The sequence below is a fragment of the Macaca thibetana genome, chromosome 7, assembly GCF_024542745.1.
Source record: "Macaca thibetana thibetana isolate TM-01 chromosome 7, ASM2454274v1, whole genome shotgun sequence".
NCBI classification, from domain to species: domain Eukaryota; kingdom Metazoa; phylum Chordata; class Mammalia; order Primates; family Cercopithecidae; genus Macaca; species Macaca thibetana.
Window position 1 is genome coordinate 96,705,822 of NC_065584.1, and position 15,645 is coordinate 96,721,466.

General features: G+C 40.8%; 1 long non-coding RNA gene across 1 annotated transcript in view; it reads right to left on the reverse strand.

Moving 5' to 3' along the window:
* The window catches only part of LOC126957924 (uncharacterized), a 73,451-nt gene extending 64,286 nt beyond the window's left edge, over positions 1–9,165 (reverse strand). The window contains exons 1-2 of the long non-coding RNA XR_007727017.1: positions 9,088–9,165; positions 4,052–4,169 (exon numbers count right to left, since the gene is read on the reverse strand). This is a non-coding gene — a long non-coding RNA (uncharacterized LOC126957924). The remainder of the gene's footprint in view (positions 1–4,051; positions 4,170–9,087) is intronic.
* Between the last annotated feature and the right edge of the window lie 6,480 nt (positions 9,166–15,645).

Sequence of the window (15,645 nt, forward strand, 5' to 3'; positions counted from 1 at the left end):
GGTGGATCACGAGGTCAGGAGATCGAGACCATCCTGGCTAACATGGTGAAACCCTGTCTCTACTAAAAATACAAAAAACTAGCCGGGCGCGGTGGCGGGCGCCTGTAGTCCCAGCTACTCGGAGGCTGAGGCGGGAGAATGGCGTGAACCCGGGAGGCGGAGCTTGCAGTGAGCCGAGATCGCGCCACTGCACTCCAGCCTGGGTGACAGAGTGAGACTCCGTCTCAAAAAAAAAAAAAAAAAAAAAAAAAAAAAAAAAAAAAAAAAAAAAAAAAAAAAACTTTAAATGGTACACATTATTATTCTTCTACAATAAGATTAGCATAGTATGCTGTCACCCAATAATATATCGGTGTGCTTTTTAACCATTCCTTTATTATTCAGCATCTTAACTACCTCCCTTCATTCCTTTCCTCCTCCTTCCTTTCACTGTTGCTAGCAACAATGTATTTCTTGATTTGGATGCTGGTTATACACTTTGTTCAATTTATAAAACTTCATCAAGTATACTCATGCATCCTTTCCATTTTTTCGCTATAGAGATTACACTTGAAAACGGATTCTACTTATAACTAGAGACAATCTAATATCTCACATTTTTTAAACTGGCAGAAAGTCTGAACTGTCTAGATCGATATTCCCTCTTCCTTTTGCTCTCTTGATTTTCCATTCAAATATTGTGAAACTTTGAAATAATGTTAACTTTAACCACCATAAATACTACCAGTATAAGTAGAAACAATGGAAAGAGAAGATAAAATATTTGTCACAATATTAAAAAAATCAAAAAATAAAATTTGCATAGACTACATTACTTATTTCTACAACTGGTCCTGCCTATTACTCATACTATGTCCCCCTGATATTCAGCCAGCTCTCAATTGGTCAGAGTTCTTTGTCAAGTAGACCAATACAAACCATAATTATTAATAACCGAGCTTAGTTCTTGGTGATTCTCCCAACATAGAATAGAGGTTTCAATAACTTTATCACTGCCCTTAGTAGTTTCAAGGACACTCTCCAAATGGTTGGATCAGAAAATGTCACATTCATCAGGAACAGTTTGGATTATGCCCAAGAATTTAGAATCTAACAGAGCCCAGAAGTAAAACAAGAGGCACTGCACACAGAATACTTACTTAACCAATGATAATAGGGCTTTGCTTCCAAATTCTAGATATTTCTTTTGTGATTCGTCTAACAGAGCTTACTATAGATTCCATAAAGCACTCTGAACCACCACTGAAATTCTAGTTATCATTGCTCTTACTGAGCCCAAAGGGCCAATGTACGTAATCATTTGTACAGGTAGAGAAATATGTCTGTCTTAGGTTCCATCTCAAATTTGCAGGTTTTCAAGCCACTTGGCAAATTAATTTAGCTGCTTTCAAACTCTCCAATACTGCCAACAAATTCCAAAGACAGCAACTGAGAGATGTGTCTTCTGTCCTCTTAAGGTAGGGAATGCAAAGCGAGCCTACTGGTTCTTCACTTGAAAAGGGAAATTTATTCCAATATGCTGCAATTCTCAGGATTCTCAGACATTTCACAGAGGTGGTAGATTTTAGTGTATTCATTTTTTTTCTATCTTGCTTCCAATGGAAAACAAGTGTCTCAGCAGGGTGCCTAATGTGCCTAATGTTCCTGCTATTTCCAGTTTCCTACAAATTATCAGCATGATTTTGCCCATTTAATGTAAAAGTGTGATGTCGTGTGATACAATGAATATATTTTAACATAGATCTCTAGAGACAATTTATCCATGAAACAAGAAAGTAAGGAATACTTCTGCTCCTGTCAGATGAAAGTAAACTTCTGATGTTTTCTGACTGTAAGAATGAATAGGAGAAAAGCATTTGCCAGATCGAAAAGTGCACACCAGGTGCAAGGGCCTTGTGGATTGTGTTATCATCAGTGTTTTACAAATATTTGTTGTTCGAAGCCTCGTTGTGGAAGGGTAATTCTTTATTCACACCCTGTTGAACTCAGGCACAGCCTGAGCTCAATTCTGTGAGATAACACAGCACATCACAAAGTGTTTTCACAGATAGCTTGTTTCACAGATAGCTTGGCACCGTCAAAGTTTCCGAACCTATTGAGGACTTATAAGGAAATATGAATATCCAGGCCTAAAAACTAGAAACAAGCTATCTGTGAAAATGCTTTGTGATGTGCTGTTTTATATCACAGAATTGAACCTGCACTTTGATGAAACAGGTTCCAAACACTCTTTTTGTAGAATCTAAGAAGTGACATTCTGCCAGCATAGGCACACATAAGTACTTGCCAGGAGTGACATACTGCCCAGCGCTTTGCTAAATACTTCATGTGATATAGGTACTATAATTATTCCCATTTTACAGATGAAATACTTGAGGTCCAGAGATGTTAAGTTCTTACTTAACACAGCTCATCTGAGCAAATAAATGAAATGAAATTCAAATGTACATTTCTTTCAGCTTTTTAGGAATTTTGAGGAAGTTTAGGAAATGTTTGTGCATACTGTTTTTTCATGAACCTTCATTAACACATTTGGAGTGATTTTAAGAGATACAGGAATGAGTTCTGAGCAATAAGAATTTTTTACATTTATGCTTCATATATTTAGTGAGCATTCACTTTGTGCCAAGATGTCTGAGGTTTGTGCTGTTGAAGACATAAATACTGTCTCTCTAGGTCAGTCTATACAGACAATTTTATCCTTTGTCACACTATGAGTTATTTAAATATGATAATGTTTTTATTTCAGAAGCAGAAAAGCAAACATCACAAAGCTGTGATTTTATAAATTCTACGTGAGGTTTTGATTCAATTCACTTTTTTTTTTTTTTTTTTTTGAGACGGAGTCTGGCTCTGTGACCCAGGCTGGAGTACAGTGGCACGATCTCTGCTCACTGCAAGCTCCGCCTCCCGGGTTCATGCCATTCTCCTGCCTCAGCCTCCCAAGTAGCAGCTGGCCAATTCTCTTTTTAAAAATTTGTCTCGCTCAAGCCTGTAATCCCAGCACTTTGGGAGGCCGAGACGGGCAGATCACGAGGTCAGGAGATCGAGACCATCCTGGCTAACACGGCGAAACCCCGTCTCTACTAAAAACACAAAAAATTAGCCGGGCGAGGTGGCGGCGCCTGTGGTCCCAGCTACTCGGGAGGCTGAGGCAGGAGAATGGCGTAAACCCGGGAGGCGGAGCTTGCAGTGAGCTGAGATCCGGCCACTGCACTCCAGCCTGGGCGACAGAGCAAGACTCCGTCTCAAAAAAAAAAAAAAAAAAACAAAACAAAATTTGTCTCATCTGATAACTCAAGACTTTCCATAAACTAGCAGTAAATAAAACAAATAAATTATTGAGTGTAGGGAATACATTTGGAATATAGAGAAAAGTATCTCTGGAAGGCCATACAAGATATTTTAGTGCTCATAACTTTGCAGGGTTCAATATCAAAGTCGAGAATAAATGCTTGAATTGATGGATACCTCATTTACTCTGATTTGATTAATTCACATTGTACGCCTGTATCAAAATACCTCATAAATCCCTTAAATATATACACCTACTATGTATCCATAAAAACATAAAAAATTTAAATAAAAAGTCAATGTCCATCTATAGTCGTAATACTCCAGCCTCAGCCACAATTTTGCTGAGATTTTTCCACATCAGTAGCAACTTACAAGGATGAACTTTAAATCGATTTCTCTTGGTCAGATTGCCATTTCCCAAACACTTCCTCACTTCTCTATATTTCATAAGATTTATCCAATTTCCACTAGAATAAAAATTTCAATGAATTTGCAAGGTGACATTTCCATTCATATCTTGGGATTTCACTTACCTCTGACATTTAGAAGTTCCTTTGGTAAGAATACATAACAATGTAATGGCTTACATTCTTAATCCAGGAAGGAAGGAAGGGGAAACACTTCACTGGAGTAAATGTCATTACCTTTAGGCTAAAATATGTTATATGGAACATAATTCTGTGGAATCCTGTCATTTTCAAAATGCTTTCCTGTATTTCAGAAACAACAACAAAGAAGCGAACTGAGAACTTACCAAGTGGCAGGCACTGTAGGAGGTGCCAACTGCTCATAATAGACCTTCATGTTGCAGCTTCAGCCCATCTTCCCCATCTCGTCTCCCAGGACTCAAATTAGCAAATCTCCTTAGGCTACTGTGAGGAGGATGGATTAAAATGGGGAAAAGGCTGAAGCAGGGGGAATTAATTAGGAACCTGTTACAGTATAATTGGGGACAAATTATGACGGTCTGCCTCATTATAGCAGTAGTAAAACTAAATTAAAATGGATAGATTCAAGAAATATTTAGGCAATAGATTGACAGCATCGGGTGGTTAATTGACCTTATTGTGAGAGTTTGTGTGAAAGATGGGAATAAGTGAATGATAAACCTCAGGATTTTGTTTGTTTTTAATGTCAACAAATGGGGAGAAAGGTGTGGGACTCCTTGTTCATCTTTAGGCATCTTTAGGTATAAGATTCAGTTACCTGAAGGATCGTTAAGAGGACATGCTTAGTTAGTATTTAGGTTATAATACAGAAGAGAAATTTTGCTGGATATACAAGTTTGTGAGCAATTAACATGTAATAAAAGTAATGAGATCACCCCAGGGAAGCTTTTATATTGATAGTGAGGGAAGCCTAGAAAAGACCCCAGTGCCTATAAAAGTGCCTGGCAGATACATAGTTGTCAATTGATAAGTGCATGAAATAATTAACTAATGAAAGAATGAATAGACATAGAGATCTCTCTTTCTGATGAACAGATAGATGCATAAACCAGTAAGTTCGTTCTATGTGCTATAAATGAAGTACTGTGGAAAGAAGTAATATTAAATGTTTCCTACAATAATTCATTAAATTTTATAATAAATACAATCAATTAGTCATGGCAGATTATTTTCTTATTTTAATCATGATATGATTGAGGCCAAGAAGGGTACTTTTGTAAAGCAGCAACGGTGCAATTTGTAATGATCGAATCAGGACTATAACCAATTTTCTTTTTTAATAGTAAATGAGAATTTATTGAAATAAAGATTATATTTAGTTTTTTGGAATGCAGAATTCAGAAAAGATGACAGAGGTAGAAGAGGGAAAATTTGCTCTTTGGACTATAATGTGAAATAACGAGAGTCAGAAGGCAGCCCTGCAAATCGAAACCATTTGAAATAAGTGGAAGAAGATTACAGAACCACGGTCCTTTCTGCCTTTCTGAAAGCCAGCAGCAGTATCCCTTTTCAAAGTCACCCTAGAGAGGGCCCGGAATGGACTCTTATCCTGCTAGATTTTCAGAGTCCTGGGTCTGTCCCTAGAGAGGGCCCAGAAGGGACTCTTCCCTGCTAAATTTTCAGAGTCCTGGGTCTGTCTCTCGTCGGTGCTAAAACAGCAAGATTTGTATTAATCATCCTGTTCCGCAAATGCATAACCTGAGGTTCCTTTCAGACATTCAGGTTGTTGATGGAAATTTTGCTTGGAATTTAAACTGCATAACAAATTGAGGCCCCTTTGCCCTCATAAATCAGAAAACTTCTCTAGAGGGGTTTTAAGTCTCTAAGTTGCATTAATGGGTGTTTTAACATGTCCAAAAGGCAAATATTCTTAATGCAAGTAGTTTCTCTTTTTTCATCTATCAGCTAGAAACTCATTCCCATACATTGCTTGTGCATGTGTGTGCTTCTCTCCATCTACTTGAGAAATGTGGGATTAGGTAGAGGGGAGGAGCAATACATTTTTAGTCTAATCAATCTTTCCAGGGATCTCTATGGGGTTCAGTTACATAGGACTTCAGGGCATATTTTCTTCTGATCCACATGGACACTGCCTTTTATAAAGAAGAAGAGGGACTGATGTTTTCATCACAATAACTGTCATTCTGAAGTCACTGTGTTTTCAGGATAGAGCACAGGATTGCCTTTCAGGAATCCCAAGAGAGGGAATCTCAAGTGAAAGTAATGGTAAATTCACAATAAACTACTGCCAAGGGAATAGAATCTTTTAAATGGAATTCTGTCATCAACACTATTCTGTTCTGGTGTTAATGACAGAATAAAATTCTATTTCCTTGGAACAGAATAACCAACACTTTCAGATTATCTAGGGGAATATCCGTTGTCTACTACACCCAGATTTTAGGACTTGGAGTTATCTCAGTCTCTTTCCTTTCTAATGAAAATCTCTACACTTGATGCTGCTGTTGCTATTCATGGTAGCCCTTCTATTCCCAAGGCCACTGCTTTATTTCAGGCATTTCCAGTGGCCCTGGCTGGAGAAAAGGGGCTCAGATGTAGGGAATCACTCTCAATTATACAGAACTAAATATCATGAGATATTTATTAAGAAATCTTAGTGATGGAGATATTTCTTAAGAACATCAATTTCTTCTACTATCTAGTTATTGGTGCAACCAGCAGGTCTCTGGTTTGTTATTTCATATTCTAGTTTGACCTGCTTTCCAGAAGGGTTTCCTTAAGTAAGTGATAAAGGCCAGTTGTCTTAATAGATATATCCTGAGGGTACCTTAATGTAGACTCTTCCAATTTATTCAAGACTATTGTCATTTGATTCCTACTGACAACTTCAAAGCCTAATAGATACAGGGTAAACTGGTAAAATTGAGTTCCTTAGACTGCAAATCAGTGAGCCAAAAACTGAACCTTGGGCTTTCATCTAGGAGTATCCAAATCCCTTGCTGCGAAGACAATGAACTTCAGACCCAGGCTGTCATAGTTTGAGCTCTCTATTCTCTCTCTCTCTCTCTTTTATTTACTTATTTTTTATTTTTTATTTTTTTGAGATGGAGTCTCGCTCTGTTGCCCAGGCTGGAGTGCAGTGGCGTGGTCTCGGCTCACTGCAGCCTTCACCTCCAGGGTTCAAGCAATTCTCCTGCCTCAGCCTCCCGAGTAGCTAGGATTACAGGTGCCTGCTACCATGTCCAGCTAATTGTTTGTGTTTTTAGTAGAGATGGGATTTCACCATGTTGGCTAGGCTGGTCTTGAACTCCTGACCTCATGATCTGCCTGCCTCAGCCTCCCAAAGCACTGGGATTACAGGTGTGAGCCACCGCGCCCAGCCTGAGCTCTCTGTTCTCTAATTGGTAGAAAGTTATTTAATCTCTCTGATTCTGAATGTCCTCATTGAACAAATGGGTATAATAATACTCACATTTAAAGTTTTATATAATAATTTGTGATAATGTATATGAACTATCTGGTGCATAGTAAATGTTATTGATATCTTAATTGTAATATTATTATTAATCTATCAAGGATTTGTAGTTATTATTACTACAACTAGTATTGTGACTGTTACTACAACTACTATCACTTCTATCACTACAATTACTCTTATGACTACTAATATGACAAGCACCAATCTATTTTTTAGGGTTGTTATGAAAGTGGCTGTATGTAAAGCTCATACATAAGAGCTTGGCACATTGTATGTACTCAATAACTGTTCCTCTTCCTCCAAGTGACTAGATATATTCAGATTGATGGGGTTGAAGAAGGACAATGGTGTCTATTGCGCTCAGATTTGAGGACTTGGAGTTACCTTAGTTTTCTCCTTTTCTGACAAAAGTCTCTAAACTTGATGCTGCTGCTGATATTCATGCAAGCCCTTCAATCCCATGGTCCCTGTGTTATTTCAGGCTTTTATCAGCTTATGCCTGAACTAGTACAATAGCATTGTAATAAAATTTTCTATTTCACTTTTTTTCTGTCTTTAGGCTGTACTTTACTGCCAGATTTAGTCTTCCTCAACTAGCAGTCTGTAAGTTTTCACTCCCTAGTTACAAATTTTGAGGGATTCCTTTAAAATTTAAATCCAAACTCCCTGGCATTCAAGACCATAAGACAATTTCCTCCCAATATATCTTTACAACCTTGTACATAAATGCTACCATAAAAATAAGGCTCAAACAATCCACCTCTAAACATGCTCTACAGGCCAGGTGTGATGTCTCACACCTGCAATTCCAGCACTTTGGGAGGCTGAGGCAGGATAATTGCTTCAGCCCAAGAGTCAAGACCAGCCTGGACAACATAGTGAGACCCCATCTCTATAAATAACAAAAAAAAAAATTAGCCAGGCATGGTGTATCGCACCTGTAGTGCCAGCTACTTGGGAGGCTGAGGTGGGAGGACTGCTTGAGTCCAGGAGGTTGAGGCTGAAGTGAGCCATAATCACACCACTGCACTCCAGGCTGGACACCCAAGCAACAAAGTGAGACCCTGTATCTCTCAAACAAACAAAAACAAAAAACAGAAAGGAAGAAAAAGAAGAAGAAATAAAATAAAAATAAATAAAAATAGACATATAGACATGCTATAGAGTTATTGAGGGCACACAGTATGCCAAGCACATATGTATAAGCTTTACATATAGTGTCTTTCATAACAACCCTATAAAATAGATTGACCATAGTTACAGAAGTAGTCATGATAGTAATTGTAGTAGTAGCAGTGATGGCACCGGCCACCTGTCTGGAGCTGCCGCTGCAAAGACAACGGCTGCGGAAGGGGAGGTGCCGCCAGAGCTGCGCACTCAGCAAAGCCAGGGTGGGTGGGAGGCGGGGCGGGGGTAGCTGGGAACAGGCAGGACACTCGCCCCCTAACGAGTTAAAGGGTGGGGAGCCCCGTGCTTGGGGCACAGCTGCAGAGCTGCCGCCGCAGACCTAGGCATCCCTGTGCTTTCGTGGGGGCCAGGAAGCCCCGACCCACAGGTTCAGAAGTGCCTTCTTGCTCCCATTCCTGGCCTCTGCCTGCTCCCTGTGCCCACTTCAATTTTGGAGCAAAGTTATGGCCAAGCCTTGGTGCTGTTGCAACCTGGCCAGGTGTGCGCATGCTCAGGGAGGCGCTGTTACACCAGCTCCCTGCCTCCCCAGCCCGCTTTGGACTTTGGGCACTGATGAGCTCGGGAGAGTGGCGAGGAAGCGCTGTGGGCTGCTGGGTTGAGGCCTAGAGGCACCCTTCAACACGAACAGCCTGGGTGCTGCGAAGGGCATGTTGATGGCAGCAAGAGGAAGACAGGCTACTGGACAGAAAGGGACGGGTCCTAGTGAAGCCCCACCTTCAAGCCAGGGATGGCTTCAATCCTGGAGGCCCCGCCGTCAGTTCCGGTCGGAGTCTGTGGCCTGGACTGAGCACTTACGGTTCTTTTTCCAGGCCCACCCATGGCCACCCATGGACCAATCAGCATGCACTGCCTCCCTTCTGAACCCATAAAACCCCCCAGACCCAGCCAGACTCACACAGAAGTCAGGAGTACCGGCTGCGAGAGGGAGAAGCCCACTGTGGGTCTCCTCAACTTGTTGGGCCAACCTTCCTGAGGAAAGGAGGGACAACCTGCCTGCAAAAAGGAGCTACCCACTTCGGGTCTCCTGAGAACTGTTCTGCCACTCAATAAAGCTCTTCTCCACCTTGCTCAGCCTCCATTTGTCCGCAAACCTCGTCTCCCTGGACACAGGACAAGAACTCAGGACGCGCCCGGCGGGACTCAAAGAGCTGTAACACAAACAGGCCTGAAACACGCTCCCTTGCTTGCCACGTTGCAGGTGACGAGAAGGAGAGAAGAGCCGTGTTCCTTTGGGGAGCCCAGACCTAGGGTCTCGCTGAGCCAGGGCTGTGACACTCTCATTGGGGCTCTGTGGTTCCTGGCATCTCCAAGCTTCCAGGAGCCACCGTGTTCCCCTCATCCAAACGGGTACCTGCAGCAGAATCCACATGCAGTACATCTGGTCCAGCTGCAGCCTCATGCAGAGCCACACCTGTGCTGGAGCCTGGAGCTGCCTCCCCCACTGCAGCAGCCGGTATGTCTGGCTGTTGCCAGACACTGCGCTCACTCACCCACACACCCCTTGCCACTCTGCGCCTAGCTCTCCCTGGGCAGGCGTGGGATCTGGGCTGGTGGCGGGAGCCAAGCACAGCCTGCCAGGCCAAGTGGGCAGAACAAGCCCAGTGGGCACGAGCAATACTCAGGCAGAAGGTGCCGCCAGCCACAGAGGTTTCTGGCTGATGAAACGACACCTCAAGGATCCCATGACAGCAGTAATAGTAGCTATAGTAGCAGTCATAATAGTAGTTATTGTACTAGCAGACACAGTAGTTGTAACAATAGTTATAGTAGTTGTCTTAATAGCAGTGATAGTAGTTACAATAACAGTTAAAATCGTTGTAAGAACAGTAACTGAAAATCCTTGATTGACTAACAGTATTACAACTAAGATATTTATAGTACTTACCATGCACCAGTTCACACACATTAATTCTTTGCCTTTTTACCATTTTCCTCCTTTGAGATAATTGTCTCATCTGTCTCTCCTCTTTCTCCTTTAGGCATTTCATCAGTGAAACTATTTCTATCCCTCAAGGGATGTCCCTCCATATCTTTATATCTACCTCTCCTTCATCCTAACTCCACTATTGTGTCTTATCATCATTGTGTTTTGTAAAAGGAAAAAAAGAAGACATTCCCTACTTTAAACTTGTCTCCTTGGTATCTAGGACTGACATTCAGACATGGAGCAAGTTGGACTGCACAGGGACCCACCAGTGAGATTGATGCTGTCTGTAAAGAATAGGGATGGCGGCCGGGCGCGGTGGCTCACGCCTGTAATCCCAGCACTGTGGAAGGGCGAGGTGGGCAGATCATGAGGTCAGGAGATCGAGACTATCCTGGCTAACACGGTGAAACCCTATCTCTCCTAAAACAAAAACAAAAACAAAAACAAGCAAACAAACAAAAAATCACCCGGGAGTGGTGGTGCGCCTGTATTCTCAGCTACTTGGGAGGCTGAAGCAGGAGAATCGCTTGAACTCGGAAGGGGGAGGTTGCAGGGAGCCAAGATAGTGGCATTGCACTCCAGCCTGGGCGACACAGTGAGATTCCGTCTCAAAAAAAAAAAAAAAAAAAAAAAGGAGTAGGGATGGCTGTGCTGGCCACACTGTGCCTCCATCCACCTTTCCTGACACTCTACTCCATGCTGGCCACTTGGCATGTTTGACTTTCCATCACTGACTGCTCTGAGCTCACCTACTTTTTTAGTCTGTCATTTTTTAAAAATTTATTTATTTTTTATTATTATTATACTTTAAGTTCTAGGGTACCTGTGCATAACGTGCAGGTTTGTTACATATGTATACTTGTGCCATGTTGGTGTGCTGCACCCATCAACTCGTCAGGACCCATCAACTCGTCATTTACATCAGGTATAACTCCCAGTGCAATCCCTCCCCCCTCCCCCCTCCCCATGATAGGCCCCGGTGTGTGATGTTCCCCTTCCCGAGTCCAAGTGATCTCATTGTTCAGTTCCCACCTATGAGTGAGAACATGCGGTGTTTGGTTTTCTGTTCTTGTGATAGTTTGCTAAGAAGGATGGTTTCCAGCTGCATCCATGTCCCTACAAAGGACACAAACTCATCCTTGTTGATGGCTGCATAGTATTCCATGGTGTATAGGTGCCACATTTTCTTAATCCAGTCTGTCACTGATGGACATTTGGGTTGATTCCAAGTCTTTGCTATTGTGAATAGTACCGCAATAAACATACATGTGCATGTGTCTTTGTAGCAGCATGATTTATAATCCTTTGGGTATATACCCAGTAATGGGATGGCTGGGTCATATGGTACATCTAGTTCTAGATCCTTGAGGAATCGCCATACTGTTTTCCATAATGGTTGAACTAGTTTACAATCCCACCAACAGTGTAAAAGTGTTCCTATTTCTCCACATCCTCTCCAGCACCTGTTGTTTCCTGACTTTTTAATGATCGCCATTCTAACTGGTGTGAGATGGTATCTCATTGTGGTTTTGATTTGCATTTCTCTGATGGCCAGTGATGATGAGCATTTTTTCATGTGTCTGTTGGCTGTATGAATGTCTTCTTTTGAGAAATGTCTGTTCATATCCTTTGCCCACTTTTTGATGGGGTTGTTTGTTTTTTTTCTTGTAAATTTGTTTGAGTTCTTTGTAGGTTCTGGATATTAGCCCTTTGTCAGATGAGTAGATTGCAAAAATTTTCTCCCATTCTGTAGGTTGCCTGTTCACTCTGATGGTAGTTTCTTTTGCTGTGCAGAAGCTCTTTACTTTAATTAGATCCCATTTGTCAATTTTGGCTTTTGCTGCCGTTGCTTTTGGTGTTTTAGACATGAAGTCGTTGCCCATGCCTATGTCCTGAATGGTACTACCTAGGTTTTCCTCTAGGATTTTTATGGTATTAGGTCTAACATTTAAGTCTCTAATCCATCTTGAATTAATTTTCGTGTAAGGAGTAAGGAAAGGATCCAGTTTCACCTTTCTACTTATGGCTAGCCAATTTTCCCAGCACCATTTATTAAATAGGGAATCCTTTCCCCATTTCTTGTTTCTCTCAGGTTTGTCAAAGATCAGATGGCTGTAGATGTGTGGTATTATTTCTGAGGACTCTGTTCTGTTCCATTGGTCTACATCTCTGTTTTGGTATCAGTACCATGCTGTTTTGGTTACTGTAGCCTTGTAGTATAGTTTGAAGTCAGGTAGCGTGATGCCTCCAGCTTTGTTCTTTTGACTTAGGATTGTCTTGGAGATGCGGGCTCTTTTTTGGTTCCATATGAACTTTAAGGCAGTTTTTTCCAATTCTGTGAAGAAACTCATTGGTAGCTTGATGGGGATGGCATTGAATCTATAAATTACCTTGGGCAGTAAGGCCATTTTCACGATATTGATTCTTCCTATCCATGAGCATGGTATGTTCTTCCATTTGTTTGTGTCCTCTTTTATTTCACTGAGCAGTGGTTCGTAGTTCTCCTTGAAGAGGTCCTTTACATCCCTTGTAAGTTGGATTCCTAGGTATTTTATTCTCTTTGAAGCAATTGTGAATGGAAGTTCATTCATGATTTGGCTCTCTGTTTGTCTGTTACTGGTGTATAAGAATGCTTGTGATTTTTGCACATTAATTTTGTATCCTGAGACTTTGCTGAAGTTGCTTATCAGCTTAAGGAGATTTGGGGCTGAGACAATGGGGTTTTCTAAATATACAATCATGTCATCTGCAAAGAGGGACAATTTGACTTCTTCTTTTCCTAACAGAATACCCTTGATTTCTTTCTCTTGCCTGATTGCCCTAGCCAGAACTTCCAACACTACGTTGAATAGGAGTGGTGAGAGAGGGCATCCCTGTCTTGTGCCAGTTTTCAAAGGGAATTTTTCCAGTTTTTGCCCATTCAGTATGATATTGGCTGTGGGTTTGTCATAAATAGCTCTTATTATTTTGAGGTACGTTCCATCATTACCGAATTTATTGAGCGTTTTTAGCATGAAGGGCTGTTGAATTTTGTCAAAAGCCTTTTCTGCATCTATTGAGATAATCATGTGGTTTTTGTCTTTGGTTCTGTTTATATGCTGGATTGCGTTTATTGATTTGTGAATGTTGAACCAGCCTTGCATCCCAGGGATGAAGCCCACTTGATCATGGTGGATAAGCTTTTTGATATGCTGCTGAATCTGGTTTGCCAGTATTTTATTGAGGATTTTTGCATCGATGTTCATCAAGGATATTGCTCTAATATTCTCTTTCTTTGTTGTGTCTCTGCCAGGCTTTGGTACCAGGATGATGTTGGCCTCATAAAATGAGTTAGGGAGGATTCCCTCTTTTTCTATTGATTGGAATAGTTTCAGAAGGAATGGTACCAGCTCCTCCTTGTACCTCTGGTAGAATTCAGCTGTGAATCCATCTGGTCCTGGACTTTTTTTGGTTGGTAGGCTATTAATTATTGCCTCAATTTTAGGGCCTGCTATTGGTCTATTCAGGGATTCAACTTCTTCCTGGTTTAGTCTTGGAAGAGTGTAAGTGTCCAGGAAATTATCCATTTCTTCTAGATTTTCTAGTTTATTTGCTTAGAGGCGTTTATAGTATTCTCTGATGGTAGTTTGTATTTCTGTGGGGTCGGTGGTGATATCCCCTTTATCATTTTTTATTGCGTCTATTTGATTCTTCTCTCTTTTCTTCTTTATTAGTCTTGCTAGTGGTCTGTCCATTGGTCTATCATTTTTCATATGAGCAAATCCCTAACAAAATCTTAAATTTTTATGAAGGGATATAGGAGGGGTATTATCTATGGATTTTGATGGTATTTTTCATATTTGCCATCTTTTCTAATTTAAAAATTAAGACATAATATTCAGAGTAGGAAATCTGTAATACACAAAGTTATACAAAATGATCCTTTATGTAATCACACACAATCCATCTACCTCTAGGACATCATGGTACATACATTTTGATATCTGTCCTTTTAGTTTTATACAATAATTTTTTGTCAATTGTTTATTTTTATTTAGCAAAATAGTGTGAACATCTCAAAAAATACTCATTCTTCAAAAGTGTACATTTTCCAATAGTGTCCAGTGAAACTTTTTATATGTATATTTACAAAGTTCATACAGAATACTGTAATCATTTCCTTGTTTTCAGGCAAAACTCCTTTTACTATTTTTATTACTTATTGATACATAATATTGGCATGTATTTATGGGGCACATGTAAAATGTTGGTACACACATAGACTGTGTAATGACCAAGTCAGGGTATTTAAGATATACATCACCTGGAACATTTACCATTTCTTTGTGTTGAGAACATTTCATATCTTTTCTTCTAGCCATTTTGAAATATACAACATATTGTTAACTACAGTTAACCTTCTGTGCTGTCAAACACTAGAATTTGTTCCTTCTGTCTAACAATGTACTTTTAAATGGATTCATAGATCATAATTTACCCTTATTTTTGGTCATTGAGAGTATATGTGGAGTGTATACTTATTTAGGACAGAGTGAGGATTAGGGTTAGTAAAGCCCTCTGCCTTCCCTAGTTCTTCATTATCTTGTTTGTACACAAGCATTAGTACATAATGCTTTCTGTGTCTCATCATTAGCTTTCAAAACTTTGTATGGCAAAGAAAAACCCATCCTTGTGTTTATTCCCAGAACTTGCTTCCTAACAGGTATCTGGGGATGTTCCAGTGTCCCCTTATCCCATCTCCAGGACCTTCCTATTCCCAACTGCCTTTCTCTGATCTTCTCTAGTAGTGATATTTATATGCTGGAAACTGTGCTAAAGGTTTTCTATAAGATGCACTATATATATATATATATATATATATATATATTTTTTTTTTTTTTTTTTTTTTTTTTTTTTTTTTTTTGAGACGGAGTCTCGCTCTGTCACCCAGGCTGCAGTGCAGTGGCCGGATCTCAGCTCACTGCAAGCTCCGCCTCCCGGGTTCACGCCATTCTCCTGCCTCAGCCTCCCGAGTAGCTGGGACTACAGGCGCCCGCCACCTCGCCCGGCTAGTTTTTTTGTATTTTTTAGTAGAGACGGGGTTTCACCGTGTTAGCCAGGATGGTCTCGATCTCCTGAATTCTCACAGCTCTGAGAGACAATTATTATACTTACATTCTCTCATGCCGTCCCCTCTCACCCCTAATCTTAGAGGATGTACCAATTTGCATGCTCGTTTAGAAAGAAGCAGACGGCTATGTGTTTGAGTCTAAGCCTGGAAACTGTTTGCCTTGGAAGACTTTCACTGAATGTACTAAGGAGAGGAACCCCTCTGCAGACACACACAGGCATTCTGCAGTTTCCCA